Raw genomic sequence first — 22,169 nt, forward strand, 5'->3', positions numbered from 1 at the left:
TTTATCTACGGAACACAACTGCTTTGACCCAATCCTGGAAATTGATAAGTTACTGGGGTTTGTTTCTCCTAGTCATTCCAGAATAGAATGGCTTGACAGACCACAAGAGTAATAGGCATCGATAAACACGATTGCACAACTACTCCTTACTATCAATTGATAGACGAGGGCAAAAATACAACTGAAGAGGGACAACTCAAAGGAACATATGATTTTTCTGAGTTGTGGATGCATAGGTTAGTATGTCGAGCAAGTTCAACATATTCCTTCCGGATAACCCATGCAGAAAGGTAGGACTGGTAGATTCACAACATAGAATGGGGAACTCATCGAGAGCACTCTTGTAGTGATCTTTTGGTTAAAGAACTTCTGCCATAAGTAGTTCATGGTATTTGGAAGAAGGAAATACCATGGACCTCGAGGACTATCGCAAAGGTTACTAATATCCTCAAGGAAGTAGCAAACACTATCAACATGAAGTAAGTAGAGTGAATCTCGGGTTCAAAACCTAGGAATAGAATGCCTACTAACTAAATGGCATGACGGGATGCTTTCGAGAATCACGGCCAAATCATCACACTAGGAACAAGAAATGGCTAGATTACTAGATGATTCCCTAAGACACCTAAGGTCATAATAATAGCTCCAACATATATGTTGAGGTAATAGAGTACCTCAACTCAGCAATTAGTGTGGTTAATCTAGCCCAAAGGAACATCGGGAACGGAAAGAAGGGAGTTGCAAATGCATCAGACTATTTAGAAATCTGGGATGACTCGGACAACATAACCGTTGTAAATGCTCAAAATGACTTGAGACATCCTACAAAATGATGGCACAACCACTCAGAATCACAATATCAAGGTTCTGAGATCAACGATCAACACACAAAAGTAGTAGAAACTGAACTGAGACTTGAATCCACCATTTCTATAAGTATATGCATTAGTAGCACGTGATCCTGATAAAAAGAAGAGAAAGACTAGTTCGCTAACCCCGTAGGAAAGATAGGATGACTCGGATCAGAAGGGCACAAGGTATAAGAAGTAAAAAGAGCCTTACGTTCCCATCCACAATCAATTCCCTTATATAAATAAAGAATTTCTAGACTCAACTTCGACCAGTTTGGCTTGGTAATCCTACAGGCAGTCAGGCTCTGATACCAAAGCTGTCAGGACCCCGATCCTAAGTCACACCGATCTAGCATGTAACACATCACATCATTTTGCGGCCTCACGCACGGTATTCCCATGGGTCCCACCTAACCTGGCCCGGGACCGTTTGCTCCATTTGGCTCACGTATATGATAGTGCCGCTAGCATCCATATGACAAAGAACCCGGGCCGACATGACTAGTCATAAACCCAAGGTGGCGCTAACTTACATGGACATGCATACGTGACCCAACAACGAACGTGTCGATCAACAACGTATGGACCCAAGTCGTAGCAAGCCACATGGACTTAAAGGAACAACGTGTGACATTTCCCCGAAGGGACAGACACAGGAACGAAGAAGAACACATGCTGGCTAGCCTAATTGTTCTAGAGTAGTAGCAAGCTACCATGGCTCAGTGGAAGCACTAGGAGACATTTCCTGGTAAGAGAGGTGTTGGGTTCTACGGTAGGTTGCGTCGACTGCAAATTAAAAATTTCCTACACGCAGAACAACCAAGAACATGCTACGGGAGATGGATCACAGTTCGTTACCACTAGACGCGCAGTGCCGTGCAGCAGAAGAAGAGTTGGGGCAGAACGTCCACGTGGATCGTCTCCTCCTCGTCCGATCTCCCTCGAACAGCCGGTCGTCCGATCCCACGTACAAGTTCGCCAGAGTGGCACAAGTGCACCGCCTGTAACAGTATCCGCACGTGCAGGAGGAACACCATGCGGCGGACTTCTAGGTCCGATCACATAGTCAGCGGCGAGTGGAGGTGGCTATTCGCAACACATGCAAACCCTAGTGACACTGCCGAAGTGATCAACCGCATGAGTGTGCCGCACCTCCACTTTATATAGGCATCCGTCGCAGGCTCAACACTTGGGCCTCGCACGGACCCTAAAGCCCAAAGTCTACTCGGTCACGTTCCTAGTGAAGTTCGGATCACATTCGACCCGTGTCCTACGAACCGACCTCGTAGGTACCTTCCCTTAATCGCGCGAGCCCTTAGGTTCAAGTCGGCTTGGTCACAGTTCGGATCACCTCCGACCTGCAAGGTTGGTAGCGACCTTTAGCAAGACGTGCCAATCACCAAGCAAACTATGAAGCTGGTTAGGCGAACCTGTACAACGTGTCACAATTATGTTCTCTTTGCCGCACGATATATGTTGTCGGGCTCAAGGCGAGACTGTCATCCTTTTGCTAGCCTGACCTCTTTCTCATTCCAGTGATGTCGACCACATTCCGGATTATCTCATAATCCATGTTGCATGGCCATGTTTCTCTTGGTCGGATCACACGAGGGGCCCAGAGTATATCTCTCCTGATCGAAGGGGCAAATCCCATCTTGCTCGACCATGTCTGACGGCATGGGTCTGGACAAGCCCGAAACCTACCTTTGTAACTGCCCAGTCATGGAGTAGCGTTTGGTCGGCCCAAAGCAAGTCTGTCACCATCCCGAGTACATGCGCCAGCTCAGGTCTTAGGACATAGAACGTATGTTGTACTAGAGACTCACATATGACATATCGCTGCGTCTCTTAATTGGGTCTTTCCGACTCGGACCTTATCTCGACTTGGATCCGACTACGTCGAATCCGACCAGACCTTTCCAAGTCCATATTATCCGGTTAGCATCCAATGCTCCATGGCTAGTGAGACCAAGCCATCGACCGTGTCATATGCTAGGCTAGTCAGCTGTGTGTCCACACAACCCTTTTGACTAGGGACCTTTTAGGACAGCATCATGCAATGCATAGTCCCACAAACAAGTCACGTACTTGTTGATACACATCATTGATAATGTCCAAGGACTATCTTTATTCATAAACACATAAGAAATATCATCATACATGATTGCCTCTAGGGCATATCTCCAACAGTCTTCCACTTGCACTAGAGTCAATCAAATATACATCGAATGCCCATAGCTCTAACGTGCCCCTCATGCTTGGGTTCTAGAAGCGCCTTAGTCAACGGATCTACAACATTTGTATCCGTGTGAATCTTGCATAACTCTACATCACCATTCTTTACGATCTTTCGTATCAGGTGATATTTCCGGTCTATGTGTCTGACCTTGTGGTGATTCCTTGGCTGCTGCGATGGCACAAAAATTATCACAATAAAGGTCCAATGGTTTCACCAAGGCTGGGAAAATACCAAGATCATCCAGAAAATGCCTGATCCAAACACCTTCCTTTGCAGCTTCACAAGCCGCAATGTATTCGGCTTCTGTGGTAGAATCGGCCACCATATCCTACTTGGAACTCATCCAGTGCACTACTCCTCCGTTCAGGACATACACTAATCTGGACTATGATCGGCAATCATCTCAGTTGGTTTGGAAACTAGCATCAGCGTAACCCCTTACGACGAGCTCTTCCCCACCTCCATAAACTAGGAACATCTCTTTAGTCCTTTTTAGGTACTTCAAAATAGTCTTTACCACTGCCAAGTGACTCTCACCTAGGTTGGCCTGGTATCTACTTGTTAGGCTTATTGCAAAAGCAACATTAGGCCGTGTACAAATCATGGCATACATGATGGATCTGATTGCCGAGGCATACGGAATCCTACTCATCCTACTTCGCTCGTTAGATGTCGAAGGACTCTGAGTCCCACTTAGCCTTATACCATGTGAGAGTGGCAAGAATCCTTTCTTTGCCTCACTAATGTTGAACCGCTTCAACACTTTATCTATGTACTTGCTCTAGCTTAAGCTGAGCAACCTCCTCGATCTATCTCTATAGATCTTAATGCCTAAAATGTAGACTGCCTCACCAAGGTCCTTCATTGAAAACTTGCCATTCAATGATTCCTTGACCAAGTTTAGCATTGAAACATCGTTCCCAATCAACAATACGTCATCCACATACAAGATCAAAAACACTATCGAGCTCCCACTTAACTTCTTGTATAAACAAGCGTCCTCTTCGCTTTTGATGAAACCAAGATCGGTGACGACCTCATCAAAATGAATATTCCAGCTCCAAGATGCTTGCCTGAACCCATAAATGGATCTCCTGAGCTTGCATACTTTACTAGTGCTAGTCGGATCAACAAAACCCTCGAGCTGTATCATATACACGTACTTGATTAAATTTCCGTGAAGGAAAGCCGTTTTGACATCCATCTGCCATATCTCGTAATCGAAATATGCAGCTATAGCTAGTACGATCCTCACCGACTTCAGCATCGCTACCGGCGAGTAAGTCTCATCGTAGTAAATTCCTTGAACTTGTCCATAACCTTGAGCGACAAGTCGAGCTTTATGGATCTGAACATTTCCATCCACATCGGTTTTATTTTTAAAGACCCATTTGCAACCAATGGCAGTTAAGCCAGGTGGCGGATCAACCAAGTCCCAGACTTGATTCTCATCCATGGACTTTAACTCGGATCTCATGGCCTCAAGCCATGCTCTTACCATTGCTTCCGCATACATGGATGATTCATCGCTTTCTAGCAACAATACATCATGCACTCTGCGCAATCTTTCCGACCTTCGTGGTTCCGGTGCCGCTTCCACTATGGGTTCCCTAACTGACTCCGGTATGATCTCATCACCAGCCGAGTCTTCCCCGAGCGGTCCTCGAATTTCTTCGAGTCGAACCATCTTCCCATTGGCCTCCCGATTGAGAAACTCTTTCTCAAGGAAAACCCCGTTTCGAGCAACAAACACTTTGTTCTCTTCCCGGTTGTAGAAGCTATATCCCAAGGTTTCCCTCGGATATCCCACGAATATGCATTTATCTGACTTGGGTGTGAGATTGTCTGACATAAGTCGCTTGACAAATCCTTCACAACCCCAAATCTTTAGAAAAGACAATTTGGGACTCTTCCCGGTCCACATCTCATGTGGTGTCTTGTCTACGGATTTTGATGGTACCCTGTTAAGTGTGAAAGCTGCAGTTTCTAGAGCGTATACCCAGAATGACAAGGGTAAATCCGATTTGCTCATCATAGACCGGACGATGTCCAACAAGATCCTATTCCTCCGTTCCGACACGTCGTTTCTCTGTGGCATACCTGGAGGTGTGAGATGAGGTACTATACCTCGTCTTTTCAGATGATCATCAAACTCCTGGCTCATGTACTCACCTCCACGATCAGATCGTAGAAGTTTTATAGTCTTGCCGATCTAATTCTCAACCTCGTTATAAAACTCTTTGAACTTTTCAAAAGTCTCTGACTTGTGCCTCATCAAATAGATATATCCATATCTACTCAAGTCGTCTGTAAAAGTCACGAAGTATTGATAGCCACCTCTGGCAGTTGTGCTCATTGGACCACACACATCACTATGTATAAGTTCCAATAGCTCGGACGCCCTCTCACAACTCTTTGTGAAAGGAGACTTAGTCATCTTGCCGAGCAAGCATGATTCACATGTCTCGAACGACTCAAAGTCAGACGAAGTTAGGAGCCCATCATCATGGAGCTTCTTCATGCGTTTCAGACTAATGTGTCCAAGCCGGCAATGCCAGAAGTATGTCGAATTTATCTCATTAGGCTTATGCCTCTTGACATTCACATTATAGACCAGTTCTTGTTCTAGATTCAATATAAATAGCCCATCAACAATGGTGCATAGCCGTGGAACATACCATTCAAAAATATCAAACAACCATTGTCCTTTAAATTGAATTCATAACCTTGACTCATCAAACATGAGGCAGAAATAATGTTCCGACTAAGTGCAGGAATGTAATAACAATTATTCAATTCCATAATGAATCCAGAAGGAAGCTGGAGCTGCATTGTGCTGACCTCCAACGCAGCAACTCTTGCTTCGTTGCCCACCCTGATGTCAATCTCCCCTTGTGCCACACACCTAGTTCTTACCAGCCCCTGCATCAAGTTGCAAATATGAACAAACCGATACGGTATCAAATACCCAAGAGCTACTAGGTATGTCAGCAAGGTAAATGCCTATAACATATGCAACAAGTGTACCTTTGCTCGAAGAAGCATTCCCGACTTTTTGCCATGCTCCGCAAGCCACTTGCTATAGGTCCTCTTCCAGTGACTGGTATCCTTGCAGTGATAGCAAATGGTCTTCGAGTCTGGCCCAGACTTCAGCGCAACAGCGGAGGTTACCATCTCCGTGCCCTTTGCCTTAGCCTTTTTCTTGGACCAACTCTTCTTGAGATTTCTGCACCATTAACACTTGATGCGTGGCCTTCTTAATATCCTGCTCTGCCACTTTGAGCATCCCATGCAATTCAGTGAGCTTCTTATCCATGCCATGCATATGATAGTTCGAGATGAACGTCCCATAGCTGGCACTACTAGGAAAAGGGCTATAGATAGGATTGACACTAATGGCGCACCAGGGAAGTAGTCCGCCACTACTATATACTAATGGCGCACCAGTTGGTGGTGCACCATTAGTGTGGAAGACACTAATGGCGCACCACAAAAAAGGTGCGCCACTAGTGATAATTTTTTTTCATTTTTGCATACATACTAATGGCGCATCCGACCGAAGGGCGCTATTACTAGTTCTAACTAGTAATGGCGCACTACCACGCGGTGCACCACTTGTAAGCTTACCCCTCACTCTACCTGTTCCCTTCCCTCCCTTCCTCCCCACTCGACCTAATTCCCAACCGTACGCCACCGCCGCTGCCCCCTCCGTCCCCTCCGTCCCATGCTGCCGCCGCCTCGACCCCCACCGGAATCCACCCCCGCGGCCGACCCCGACCCCTCCGGCGACCGGCCACACCCGCCAAGGTACCTCTCCTCCTTCTTCCTTCCTCCCTCTCCACCCTTCCTCCCCATCCCGTCCCTCCCTCCCCTTCCGCCGCGCCCTCCGCCTCCCCACTGTCCTAGCACCCACGGCGACGACACGAGTGTAACGCCCCGGATTCATTGCGCCAGGTGTCTGCCAGTTATTTGCCGTCGTTGCCATGTCATGTGCTTGCATGTTGCATTTTGCCATGTCATCATGTGCATTTCATTTTGCATACGTGTTCATCTCATGCATCCGAGCATTTTCCCCGTTGTCCGTTTTGCAATCCGGCGCTCCTATGTCCTCCGGCGTTCCCCTCTTCTCACTTTTTCATGTGCGGGTGTTAAACTTTCTCGGAATGGCCCGAGCCTTGCCAAGTGGCCTTTGTATAGCACCGGTAGACCGCCTGTCAAGTTTCGTCCCATTTGGAGGTCGTTTGATACTCCAACGGTTAACCGGGTAACCGCAAAGGCCTCTTTTGTGTGCAGCACAACACCCCTTCCAAAGTGGCCCAAAACCCACCTAACTCCCCTCCATGCTCTCGGTCGTTCGATCACGATCGCGTGGCCGAAAACCGCTCCTCATTTGGACTCTCCTAGCCCCCTCTACCTATAAAAACGTCTCCCCCTCTCCATTTCCGGATCATTTTCCCCCCTAACCCTAAAAATCGCCCTCGCGCCTCCACCGGATGCGTCCGACTGCGGCCGGACACGTCCGCCCCGCGCCCCTCGTCCAATCGGAGGCCGCTGCATGGCCTCCCGCGCCGCGCCGCCTCCTCTCTCCGGCCGGATCCGGCGCCCCTCGGCCTCCCCGGCCTCGGATCCGGTGACCCCGAGATCCTCCGGCCATCTCCCTCCTCTCCGGCAGCCTCTCCGACAGTCTTCTCCGGCGAGCCTCGGTAACCGTGCACCCCGAAGGTTGACCCCCGAATCGCCTAAGTCCCAGATTTTGCAAATCATGCCATGTTTGACCTGCTGTATCTCTATGCATGTAGCTCCGTTTCGTGCGTGTAATATGTCAAATTGTTCGCCTCAACGAGTACATCATTTCATTCCATTGCATCATTTTCATTTGAGGTCATCTTGATGCCTGAATCGTCGTTGTAAGAGTGCTAAGTGATGTTAATCTGCTGAAACTGTTATAACTTGCTCATTTGTCATTTTTGCCATGATTGATGTGTGCATCCTATGAGGTTGATGTCTACATGTGTTTTGATCTATGCCATGCCATCTTTCCAGAGGTGCTATCCATGTATTTTTGTGATTTGTGTGCTGAGTGCATCGAGCTTGCTAAGTAGGGTACTTGCTGTTGCTGATTTCAGTCCCTGTTCTGCTGTTATTTTTATGCCATGTAAACTTGATGCTACAGAGAGATCCATGCATATTTAGAGATACTTCAGTAAGGGTGTTTTGAACATATGGTTATTGTCTATCCATTCATGCCCTTTTTTGCAATAATGGAGTAGTCTAGAATGCCATTTGAGTGCTCTACTTTTGCTTCAAAATGTTTCCTGGCAGATTGTTTACTTGTTATTCAATTTAGCCAAGGTTGCTATAATTGATCCTTGCATGCTATGGACTTGTTCTTGCCTTGGTTGGTTACATAAACATGTCTTCTTGCTGATGATATGCTTATCTTGTCATGCAATGCCTTGTGGTGAGTGAATCGACCTTGTTAAGTAGGGTTCATGATGCTGCTGTTTTGCTAGGCTGAATCTGTTATTTCGTGATGCTATATAAACATGTTGTTACTAATCATTCTATGCATAATATGGAGATGTTCTATAAACATGTTTTGATCTACATATCATGCTCTATCCATTCATGCCCCTGGTAGCATTTATAGCTTGCCGTAGCTTGTTCATATCTTGCTCTAAAGTTGCTTCATAATGTTGTTGTCAGCCTGTTAACATTAAGTTCAGTTGTTCCCATGTGTTCTGCTAGTGTTCCATGCACCCAATGAACTTGCTATTGCCATGCTTAGCTTCATAAACATGCCTTCTTACTGTTGGTTGGTTTTCCATGCCATGTATTGGTCTGTAGTGAGTGGTTCAAGCTCACCAACATGCATACTTATTGTTGTTCCTGCCATGTTTGAATCTGTCATATAATTTGCCATGTTTACATGGGTGCCATCATATCTTCTGATCCTTTTTGGCTCATGGTCAGTAAGGGTCTTTTGTTCTATGAAATTAGTAGATTCATTCCATGCCTTTGTTTGCCATGATAAGTTCCTGTAACCTTCTGTTTGGCAGCTCTGAACATTGCAACCTGATGTTATTATCTGCAAAGTCTGGAATTGTTATTATTTGCAATCTTACCATGTCCTTTTGAGCATGTTCTACTGCTTTATGGAGATAGCTCAGTGTTCATGTTTTGTTATGCTTTACCTGTAAATCATGCCCATGCCTTTTATTATTATGTTGAGGTCCTGTAGCTTGTTGTTTTGATGCTTGCAATATGCCTACTTGCTGTTATGTACAGATTGTTGCTATGACTTGTATAGTGCGTATGTGTTGCACCGTTGCTCCGTTTTGAGTGTGCTCTATATGAAACTTGCTTGTTTTTGCATGTAGCTTCATGTTATCATGTTGCATCCTTGTTTTGAGGTGTTTGCTTGATGTTTGGGTGCATTTTGCATTAATGCCATGTTAGCTTGTTTTGCTCATATCTTCTAGGCCGTACCTCCAAATCTAATGAACTTTATATGTAACTTGACTAGAATTTCGTGTAGATCATCTTGGTGCATTTTAACTTGCTGTTTAACAACTTCAACTTAATGTTTATTCAGATCTGGACCAATTTCGAAATTTGCATATGAGGACTTACCGGAATTGTTATATGTTGTTCCCGGCCTCATTTAAACTTGCCTTGATGTGTTGCTCTTGTGTGCGTCATCTCTTGCCATGAGTAGCTTCATGTAGCTTTGTCATGCATCATGCTTGTTGTGCATCATGCCTTGCTCATGTGTGGTGTGTTTACCTTGTTGTGTGCTTCTTTTCGATAGTTCCTGTTTCGTTGCGATCGTGAGGATTCGTTCGTCTACGTGTGGTTCGTCTTCGTGGCTTCATCCTCTTCATGGACTCGTTCTTCTTCCTTGCGGGATTTCAGGCAAGATGACCGCTACCCTGGATCTCACTACTATCATTGCTATGCTAGTTGTTTCATTCTATCGCTATGCTGCGCTACCTATCACCTGTTTATCCAGCCATCCCATGTTGCCATGAACCTCTAACCTTTGACACCTTTCCTATGCAAACCATTGCTTGGCTATGTTACCGCTTTGCTCAGCCCTTCTTATAGCGTTGCTAGTTGCAGGTGAAGTTGAAGATTTCTCCATGGTGGACAAGATTTTGGTTGAGATATCACAATATCTCTTATATTATTAATGCATCTATATATTTGGTAAAGGGTGGAAGGATCGGCCTTTTGCCTGGTGTTTTGTTCCACTCTTGCCGCCCTAGTTTCCGTCATGCCGGTGTTATGTTCCCGGATTTTGCGTTCCTTACGCGGTCGGGTGATTTATGGGACCCCCTTGACAGTTCGCTTTGAATAAAACTCCTCCAGCAAGGCCCAACATTGACTTTTACCATTTGCCTCACCACCACCTACTTTTCCCTTGGGAGTCGCTCTCTCGAGGGTCATCTTTATTATAGCCCCCCTGGGCCAGTGCTTGTCTAAGTGTTGGTCCGAACCGGGCAGACTGCGGGGCCACCTCGGGGCAACTCGAGGGTTGGTTTTACTCGTAGGCTGACCTATCCAGTGTTGCCCTGAGAACGAGATATGTGCAGCTCCTATCGGGACTATCGGTGCATCGGGCGGCTTTGCTGGTCCTGTTCTACCATTGTCGAAATGTCTTGTAAACCGGGATTCTGAGTCTGATCGGGTCTTCCTGGGAGAAGGTCTATTCCTTCGTTGATCGCGAGAGCTTATCATGGGCTAAGTTGGGACACCCCTGCAGGGTATAATCTTTCGAAAGTCGTGCCTGCGGTTATTGGCAGATGGGAATTTGTTAATGTCCAGTTGTAGATAACTTGACACCTGATCCGAATTAAAACGCATCAACTGCGTGTGTAGCCGTGATGGTCTCTTCTCGGCGGAGTCCGGGAAGTGAACACGGTTTCTGGGTTATGTTTGACGTAAGTAGGTGTTCAGGATCACCTCTTGATCATTACTAGTTGACGACCGTTCCGCTTGTTTCTCTTCTCGCTCTCACTTGCGTATGTTAGCCACCATATCTTGCTTAGTCACTGCTGCAGCCTCACCACTTTACCCCTTCCATTCCCTTTAAGCTTTGCTAGTCTTGATACCCATGGTAATGGGATTGCTGAGTCCTCGTGGCTCACAGATTACTACTGTCAGGACCCCGACTCGATGACACATCGATCTAGCCTGTAACACCTCATATCACTTTGCAGCCTCACGCACGGTATCCCCACGGGTGTCGCCTTACCTTTGCCCGGGACCGTTTGCGCCTTTTGGCTCACGTATATGATAGTGTCGCTAGCATCCATATGTTAAGGAGCCCGGGCTGACATGACTAGTTGTAAACCCAAAGTGGCACAGACTTACAGGGACAGGCATCCATTACCCAGCTTCGAACGTGTCGGTCATCAGCAAGAGGGTCCGGGCTGTAGCACTAGGCTAGTAGGGCTCCGGTAAAGCGGGCTGTAGCGGGCTAACAGGACTCCGGTACTCAATGCGTGACATTTCCCCGAAGGGACAGACAACGGAACGAAGAAGGACACATGCCGGCCAGCCTAAGTGTTCCAGAGCAGTAGCAAGCTACCATGGCTCAGTGGTAACACTAGGAGACATTTCCCGGTAAGAGAGGCTACTAAAGATAAACAACTAGATAGTCAGATCCCACACATACCAAGCATTTCAATAACATACACACAGTATGCTCGATATGTGCAAATACAACATGGCATCACAACATGACTCTACGACAAAAGTACTTTATTTAAGGCTCAGGGAGCCATACATAATCATACACACAGGTACGGGTCACACGACCCAGCATTCAAGTCATACAGTCATACAAACCAGCAGCGGAAGTAGCTTGTGTGAGTACAGACAACTAGTAAAATAAAAAGAGGCTTGGGAAGCCTAGCTATACTACGTGGTCCTTCACAAGCTCAGGATCACCACCTGGGCCTTAGCCTACTCATTGATGTCAACGTCTACGTAGAACCCATCAGAAGGGGTTGCAGCGTCTTCTGTAAAAAAATTGTAAATTGTAGCAACATGAGTACAAAGGTACTCAGCAAGATTTACATCAGATCCTACATACATGCATATTATCAAGAAGGGTTGCTGGAGTTGTTGCAGCAAGCCAGCTTTGACTCTTGGCTAGGCTAACCTACGAGACTCCAACTTGAAATGGTTTTGCGTACACGAGTCCACTACTCACCACTTCAATACACTACCGAGGATCCACCTCCGTCTTCCTACGGAATAGCCATCCTCGGCACTCACACTTATCTTGAGGCTTTTAGTAGTTTCCATTTACTTGTCTATGAACTGTATAGGTAACCAAGTAGTCCTTTACCGCGGACGCGGCTATTCGAATAGATCATGATAACCCTGCAGGGGTGTACTTCTTCATACATGTTTCCACCACTTAGCGTCTGCACACGACATGTGCTCGGCAGACTTCAAGCGAAAGCCGACGTGGGTGTAGACCACGACCTACCTAAACACCTAAGCCTCTAGTCCAGGTTTATCGCCTATCCAGGTTGCAGGGAGTCCGGCCGAGGTTTCCCATACGGCCCCGAACGATGTGAACAGGGCTCCCGAGATACCTAACGGGTATTCGGTACACCCGGCCACGTACCTACCGCATCACAGCCCACCCCTACGGTCAGCGCTGTCCACGGCCTCCAGTAGGCTACAAACACCAGAAACTACTTGCAACTCCTGGACAGAGAGCTAGGGTGAATAAGAAGTCGAGTAGGGTCATATTTCAGGGCCCAATGCATGGTAGTAGCTGTATCTTAAATCACACATACAGATCTCAGTGCTTAAGGTCGGCTTCAATGAAACAACCCACCATGTACTCCTACATGGCCTCTCATCGATACCTTTACCAAATCGTGTTCACCACACCACTCTCATTACCGACATAATCATTTCACTCTAGCCCATCACCCAGATGAACCAGACCTGACACGACTCTAAGCATAGCAGGCATAGCAAGGTAGGAACAACACATACATATGGCTCACTCAACTCCTACACATGCTATTGGGTTTCATCTAGTTACTGTGGCAATGACAGGTCATGCAGAGGAAATGGGTTCAACTACCGTAGCACACAACAGTTTGAAACGTGTTGTCTTAATGCAGTAAAAGAGAGCAGGAGCGAGAACATGGGATTGTATCGATATGATCAAATGGTTGGTTGCTTGCCTGATGGTTCGATGCACTGATACGGTTCTTCGTTAGGGTAATCACGGTACTCCTCGGAGGCAGATCCTGCCGCATAGAACACCGATACACAACCATCACCAAACAATGTGCAACAATATGATGCATGCATGAAACATAGCAATATGAGTGTGTTGGGCTAATGCAACTAAGACCAGAAGGGTTTGAACCAATTTGAATCAAAGATTCAAATTTCAAACTCAAACATGGCCCTTTAAAGTGTTTTTCCTACTTCTGCATTAAACATCAGGTTAACTTGTTTAATCATGCATGAAAATAGTACAGATGGATAGATTGGATTTTTCTGATCATTTTTCATATATAATTTGTCTGATTTGGAGTTACAGAATAAAAGTTATGAATTTTTAAAGTTTAAACTATATTCTGGAATTTCCTATATTAGAATAATTCCAGAAAATCAATTATTGCGTCAGCCTAACGTCAGTGTGACGTCAGCAGGTCAACGGGACACGTCCGGGTCAAACCTGACAGTGGGTCCCGCGTGTCAGTGTGATTAGATTAATTAAAGTTTAATTAAAACTAAACCTGTTTAATTAACAGGGCTAGGCCCCACCTGTCATAGACTCAGGGGAGTCAACCAGGGCCCACCCGTGGTCAAACCCGGGTCGGCTGCACAGGCGTTTAGCCGCCGGCGAGCCCGACGCGGCGGCGGAAGTGGTTTTGGCTGTTTCGGCCACCAAATGGGTCGCGGAGACCACCGAAGTGGAGCTGAGGACGAGCCGCAACTCTTGGTGGAGTCCGTTGGGGTCGGGGTGGCCAGAGTTGGCGCCGGCGACGACTTTGGCGGCCACCGGGGTTCGCCCGAAGACGAACTTGACGCTAGAGGGGTCGGTGAGGCGCGGGAAGTAGCTAGCTAGGTGCTACGTGACGCGGTGAGCATGATGGACACCGTGGAGTGGTCGGAGGGTGACCGGGAGCACGTCGGCGACGAGCTCCACGGCGGTGGGTGCGGTTGAGCTCCGGGAGGTCGCTACACAGCTCGGGAGCAAGAAAAGAAGGGGGGAAAGAAGGCTAAGCTCACAGTGAGTGCGACGAAGCCCTTGCTGCGGCCGGGGATGGACCGGAGCGACGACGGCATTGAAGGGGATCTCCGGCGACGGCGGTTCGGGCGAGGTCATTGCGGTGGACTCGGGCATTGCGAGCGCTCGGGGCTCGACTTGCTTGAAGAAGTGGACAGCGGCGGAGCTCCTGGACACGATGAGAGGACGCACGGGCGGCGGGGAGCACGGCTACGACGTACGCACGGCGGTGGTGGCGTCGGTCATGGCGGGGGAGCGCGAGGGGGAGGAGCTGGAGAGGAGAGGGGGTGTCTGGGGGGTTCGGGGGAGAGAGGGAGGCCGATCCACTACGTCACTGGGCGAGGGGAGCGGCGAGGCGGCGAGCAGGTGCATGGCGCGCGCTGCGGTCGCCGTCGGGCACCTGCCTGCCTGCCTGGCCGGCAAACAGCTCGCTGGAGCGGCGCTGGGCTGGGCCGGCAGGTGGGCCGGGAGCTGGCGTCAGGTAAGTTTTTTCCATTTTTCTCTGTTTTCTGTATTTTTTAATACTTCTGCAACTTTGTTGAATTAAATAAAATACTTAGGCAACTCCTAAAATCACCAAACTACTCCTGGTCCATAGTTGGATTATTTCCAACATGAAACATTGTAGTTTGGAGATATTTGAGCATTTAAATATTTTATATAATTTTAAATGCCCAAATTCAAATATTCATGATTTAATTCAAAAACCCTAAGATGGCCTAGGAAAATGTGCATCACTTTTGGCAGAGGTTCTGAACCAAGACAAAAATGATGGGCATTTTAGAAGGGCATTTCTGGTTCATTGAAAAAAAAGTTTTTAGTAAACCCTAATTGGTTTCAGAGGGGACTGGGGGTTCTGTCATCCCCATTTCAGGTTTCTGATGAAAGAATAAACATGATGCAACACTCTAATGCATGAACTAGCTAGGGTGTGACAACTCACCCCCACTCAAAAGAATCTCGTCCCGAGATTTGGGTTCCTCCGGAAAGAGGGCGGGGTACTCGAGTCGAAGACGATCCTCCCTTTCCCAAGTTGCTTCATCCTCAGAATGGTGCGACCATTGTACTTTGAGAAACTTGATATTATGACGTCGAGTGGTACGCTCGGCCTGATCGAGGATACGAATGGCGTACTCTCGATATGTGAGATTATCTTGGAGATCAAGCGTTTCGTGGTCCACTCCACGGATAGGATCCGAGAAGCAACGCCGGAGTTGAGAAACGTGGAAGACATCATGGACTCTGGAGAGGTGCAGAGGTAGTTCCAACTGGTAGGCAACTTCTCCTCGTTTAGCGAGAATGCGAAAAGGTCCAATGTAACGAGGAGCCAATTTGCCTTTGATACCGAAACGATGGGTTCCCTTCAGAGGGGTAACCCGAAGGTAAGCCTTCTCGTCAACCTTGAAAGTCATAGCCTTATGTTTTCGGTTATATTGACTCTTCTGACGAGATTGGGCTGTTTTCAACTTTTCACGAACGATGCGAACTTGCTCTTCTGCTTCCTGAATCATATCCGGGCCAAAGAATTGTCTTTCCCCGGTCTCTGACCAGTTAAGTGGTGTTCGACACCGTCGTCCATAGAGAACTTCAAAAGGGGCTTTACCCAGGCTAGATTGATAGCTGTTGTTATAAGCAAATTCATCAAATGGAAGGCATTTCTCCCATGCCATTCCGAATGAGATAACAGAGGCTCGAAGCATGTCTTCTAGAATCTGGTTGATGCGTTCTACCTGACCACTTGATTGAGGGTGAAAAGCGGTGCTAAAGGAAAGGCGGGTTCCCATAGCATTTTGGAAGCTTTCCCAAAATCGAGAGGTGAAAAGACTTCCTCGATCCGAGTTGATTTCCAAAGGAACACCATGGAGAGACACTATTCGGGAGATGTATAAGTCTGCCAACTGACTAGCGGTTATACTCTCGCGAACAGGTAAGAAATGGGCCACTTTGGAAAGACGATCGACAACGACGAAGATAGCATTATTCCCTCTCTTGGTCCTGGGAAAACCGGTAATGAAATCCATACCAATTTTATCCCATTTCCATTCAGGAATAGCTAAGGGTTGAAGGGTGCCAGCAGGCCGTTGATGCTCTGCTTTTACACGACGGCAGACGTCGCAGTTAGCAATATACTGAGCAATTTCTCTCTTCATCCTAGTCCACCAGAACCTCTGGCGTAGGTCCTGATACATCTTGGTACTACCGGGATGAATGGTGAGAGGAGATTCATGGCCTTCCTTAAGGATCAACTGCCGTAGATGCTGGTTCTTGGGAACCACTAAACGGTTCTCAAAGTACACAACACCATGATCATTTGTGGAAAAACAACTAGCACCTCCGCTAGCAATGTTCTCCTTGATTTTAGATATTCCCTTATCTCGCTTTTGGGCAGCGATGATTTGATCCGTAAGAGTAGGTTTTGCCACCAAGGTGGAAAGAAATCCTCGAGGAACAATGTGAAGGTTAAGCTTCCGAAATTCCTCATGGAGGAGTGGTTGACTTTGTTGTAACATCAGGTTGTTACAATAAGATTTACGACTTAGCGCATCAGCCATGACATTGGCTTTCCCTGGGGTTTAGGTTATTCCTAAGTCGAAATCTGTGATCAACTTGACCCAACGTCTTTGCCTGAGATTCAAATCCGCTTGGGTGAAGATGTACTTCAGACTTTGGTGATCAGTGAATATTTCGCAACGATTACCAAGAAGGTAATGTCGCCAGGTTTTAAGTGCATAGACTACGGCTGCAAGCTCTAGATCATGAGTAGGATAATTCTCCTCATGTGGGTGCAATTGCCGTGAGGCGTAAGCAATTACGTGTCGATCTTGCATGAGAATGCAACCTAGTCCTTGTCGCGAGGCGTCGCAGTAGATAACAAAGTCCTTAGAGAAGTCTGGCGGTACCAGTACGGGAGCAGAAGTCAGGCGTCTTTTCAGTTCCTGAAAGCTGTGCTCACATTGTGGAGTCCATTCGAACTTCTTATCTTTCTTGAGGAGTTCGGTTAGAGGTTTAGCAACTTTGGAGAAGTTTTCGACAAAGCGACGGCAATAGCTCGCTAAGCCCAGAAAACTCCGAACTTGCTTGACCGATTCAGGTGGAGTCCAATTAAGGACGGCTTGAACTCGCTCAGGGTTAACAGCAATACCTTTTCCAGATATTACATGACCCAGATAGGTCACTTCTGACAACCAGAATTCACATGTAGAAAATTTGGCATAAAGGCGATGCTCTCGAAGTTTCTTCAACACTAGCCTTAGATGTTCGGCATGTTCTTCCTCGCTCTTGGAGTAGATGAGTATATCATCGAGGTAAACCACGACGAATTTATCCAAATACTCCATGAAGATTGAGTTCATTAACCGAGAAAAGGTGGCTGGAGCGTTGGTTAAACCGAAGGACATGACGGTGTACTCGTATTGGCCATAACGAGTAACAAAGGCCGTTTTAGGGATGTCCCCGTTTTTGATTTTGATTTGATGGTAGCCCAACCTCAAATCCATTTTGGAGAAGATTGAGGATCCAGCGAGCTGATCATACAGGTCGTTGATCCTGGGGAGCGGATATTTGTTCTTGATTGTGACCAAATTAACAGGTCGATAATCTACAACCATCCGGTCCGTACCATCCTTCTTCTTGACGAAGAGGATGGGGCAAGCCCACGGAGATGAACTAGGTCGGATGAAACCCTTTTTCAAGGACTCATCGAGTTGTTTCTTAAGCTCGGCTAGTTCTAGTGGTGCCATCTTATAGGGTCTTCTAGCAATCGGGACGGTTCCTGGAATGAGATCTATTACGAACTCAACATCCCTGTCAGGTGGAACACCTGGCAATTCCTCTGGGAAGACATCCGGGAAATCACGGACTACCGGAACGTCCTCAAGGTCTGGCAAAGGGTTGGCGTTAAGAGAATATAACTGTCGCTTGGCTATTCGGATCAAGACATTGACTATCTTCCCCGAAGGATGAGTGAGTTGAACAGTCCTAGAGAAACAATCAATTTTGGCATGATGAGCTGACATCCAGTCCATACCCAAAATGATATTAATATCTGAAAATTTGAGAGCTATCAAAGATGCAAGGAAAACAAGTCTGTCGACTTGGATTTCATTTCCATAACTTACCCTGGAGGTCTGCCATCTAGAACCGGGAGTAGAAATTTCCATAGTGGATGGCATGTCACAGAATGCGGTGTTATGCAAATGAGCATAGTTCTCGGATATAAATGAATGAGAGGCTCCTGTATCAAAAAGAACAGATGCCGGGTGGCAATTAACAAGGAGCGTACCGAGAACGACGTTGGGATCCTCTTGAGCTTCTTCGGCAGAGATACAGTTGACATGGCCACGTGTAGCGGTGGCCGGCTTTGCGTGGAACACTTTCCCTGTTGGCTTGCCACGGCCAACAGCTTTAGCAGATTGGTTTGGGTTGGTCTAGGGACACTCACGCATATAGTGGCCAGATTCCCCACACTTGAAACAAGTCACGGAACTGGCGCGTGGAGGAGCACTGTTGGTTGGACCCCCATAGGGCTTGGCTGGTGCAGACTGTTAAGCGGGGCGAGGCGCCTGGAAGGATGGCCTCGGTATGAACCTGGGTGGCAGGGCAGTGTTGGGCACCCACACGCGGCGCTTCTGAGGACCAGCACCGGATGAGGAACCCACATCACGGCCATGCTTACGTGTTGCGTCATAATCAGTCTGACCAGTCTCAGCACTGATGGCCTTGTTAACAAGCTTCTGAAAAGATGTGCACTCATGCAAACGGAGGTCACGGCGAAGCTCAGGACTAAGCCCCTTACGGAACCTTGCTTTCTTCTTGGCATCGGTAGAAACTTCCTCGGTGGCATATCGTGCGAGGTTACCGAACTCCCTGCTGTAAGCATCCACAGAGTGTCGGCCCTGAGTGAAACTGCAAAATTCCTCACGTTTACGGTCCATGAGACCCTCCGGAATGTGATGTTCACGGAAAGCCTCGCTGAATTCAGCCCAAGTAGTGACATGGCCCGCTGGGCGCATAGCTCCATAATTCTCCCACCATAGACTGGTGGGGCCTTCAAGATGATATGCAGCAAAGGTGACCTTGTCAGCCTCAGCTACTAGCGCGGAACGCAGCTTGTGAGAGATACTGCGAAGCCAGTCATCAGCGTCGAGAGGCTCGACGGAGTGGTGGAACGTGGGTGGATGTAACTTGATGAAATCACTAAGTGACACCACATTAGTCCTCTGATGGTGTGTTGTGTTCTGTTCAATACGCTCCAACAAACGGTTGGTCTCCCGCTTGTTTCTTTCGACTTCCATCATAACCTCGGCTAGGGAAGGAGGATGAGGCAGATTTGCATTCCTGACTTCACTGCCTTCGGCCTGCTCTTGAGGAGCAGGGTTAGTGCGCGTGTTGACCATCCTAGGTAAACAAGACAATGATTTAGTCAGAATGATAAAATTCCGACATAGGATACAAAATGTAAGGAATAACTCGGAATGCAAGATGATCATCCGTATGACATGGTAGATACAGAAACTGCTTCTTTATTCCATCGTCATACACACCATACAGGGTTTAGTACAAGACCAAACAACGTACTAATACGGTGAAAAGAGGATTACAACTCATCGGAGGCATCCCAAGCTCCTATACATTATTTTTCTACACCTCCGGAAGTGGTACAAACTAGGTCATATTCCACGAGTCACGCAGGACGATAGACGATACAGCTAGTACGAACTAGTGATACTACCACTAACTCAGACCGATCCGTAGTAGTCCTCGTAGAAGTCACCTCCATAGCCTGGAAGCTCAACATGATCATCCGGGAACAGACGATCTCGCGGAGCTTGTGGACCATAGGGACTAGGATGAGGTCTTGGACCAACAGACGGTGGCCTGCGGGGACCGCGAGGTGGGGTGATGCCTCCTACATCACGCCAACTCATAACGTCTGGCAGAGCAGATCTCACAGGATAGAGATCGCGCATATCCGAATATCCAGCTTGCACCGCCGGTGCAAACCGAGTCAACGTGGCCCAATGGTCAGCACGGGTATTGAAAAGCTCTAGCCTCAAGGCCCGATTTTCACGGTCCTTATCCTTGAGCATCTCAGCAGTGGTGCGAGTCCGTGAATCCTCCTGAGTGGGGTCAGCATAGATAGCCTGGAGATACCCTTGTGCTCCCGGAAGTGATCCTGGCATATACCGGAAATCAGAGTCCCGAAATAGGCCAGACCTGACTCGCATGATGGTCATCATAGAGTAGGCGGCGTCCTGCACAGCCATCTCAATAGTAACCCCAAGTCCATAGGAGCAGTGAAGGGGCTCGGTGGATCCAGGATAAGATGGAAATATCCTGACAGTGCAGAGATACTGGCTTTGATTAAAGTCCCAAAATTGCTCTTCGACTGTGTACTCAGGATACCAACGGTATCCAGCCTCAGTCATTACCCTGACCAACATGGCGGTATGGTCGGGTACATCTAGGCATCGAGTCAGGCGAACCACTTGATTGAGGTCGCGAGTGGCCATCTGAAAGCACAACCATAATGCAAAGGCATTAGAATTTCTAGCAAAATTTCGGCAGCATAACAGCTGTAAATGCTCAAGAAGGATTTTGAGACATTTGACAAAGGATTTCATACACACTCAACATCATCATATCAAATTCTGAGTCCATCCTAGCAACATATTGTGGTAGTAGAACTGAACTAGGCTTGTATTCATCAAACCTATAAGGTACTACTGATTAGTAACACGTGATCCTGATAGAGAGAATAGATCCTAATTCCTTAACCCCCGGTGGAAGAATAGACTGACTCAGATCAGAATGTCATAAGATAAAGGAGTAAAAGAGCCTTACGTTCCATCCCACAACCAATTCCCCTACATATAACTAAGGAATTTCTAGACTCAACATCGACCAGTTTGGCTTGGAGAACCTACAGGCAGTCCGGCTCTGATACCAACGCTGTCAGGACCCCGACTTGATGACACATCGATCTAGCCTGTAACACCTCATATCACTTTGCGGCCTCACGCACGGTATCCCCACGGGTGTCGCCTTACCTTTGCCCGGGACCGTTTGCGCCTTTTGGCTCACGTATATGATAGTGTCGCTAGCATCCATATGTTAAGGAGCCCGGGCTGACATGACTAGTTGTAAACCCAAAGTGGCACAGACTTATAGGGACATGCATCCATGACCCAGCTTCGAACGTGTCGGTCATCAGCAAGAGGGTCTGGGCTGTAGCACTGGGCTAGCAGGGCTCCGATAAACCGGGCTGTAGCGGGCTAACAGGACTCCGGTACTCAATGCTTGACATTTCCCCGAAGGGACAGACACCGGAACGAAGAAGAACACATGCCGGCCAGCCTAAGTGTTCCAGAGCAGTAGCAAGCTACCATGGCTCAGTGGTAACACTAGGAGACATTTCCTGGTAAGGGAGGCTACTAAAGATAAACAACTAGATAGTCAGATCCCACACATACCAAGCAGTTCAATAACATACACACAGTATGCTCGATATGTGCAAATACAACATGGCATCACAACATGACTCTACGACAAAAGTACTTTATTTAAGGCTCAGGGAGCCATACATAATCATACACACAGGTACGGGTCACACGACCCAGCATTCAAGTCATACAGTCATACAAACCAGCAGCGGAAGTAGCTTGTCTGAGTACAGACAACTAGTAAAATAAAAAGAGGCTTGGGAAGCCTAGCTATACTACGTGGTCCTTCACAAGCTCAGGATCACCACCTGGGCCTTAGCCTACTCATTGATGTCAACGTCTGCGTAGAACCCATCAGAAGG

This window comes from Triticum aestivum, chromosome 5B (genome assembly GCF_018294505.1).
Source record: "Triticum aestivum cultivar Chinese Spring chromosome 5B, IWGSC CS RefSeq v2.1, whole genome shotgun sequence".
Classification (NCBI taxonomy): Eukaryota; Viridiplantae; Streptophyta; class Magnoliopsida; order Poales; family Poaceae; genus Triticum; species Triticum aestivum.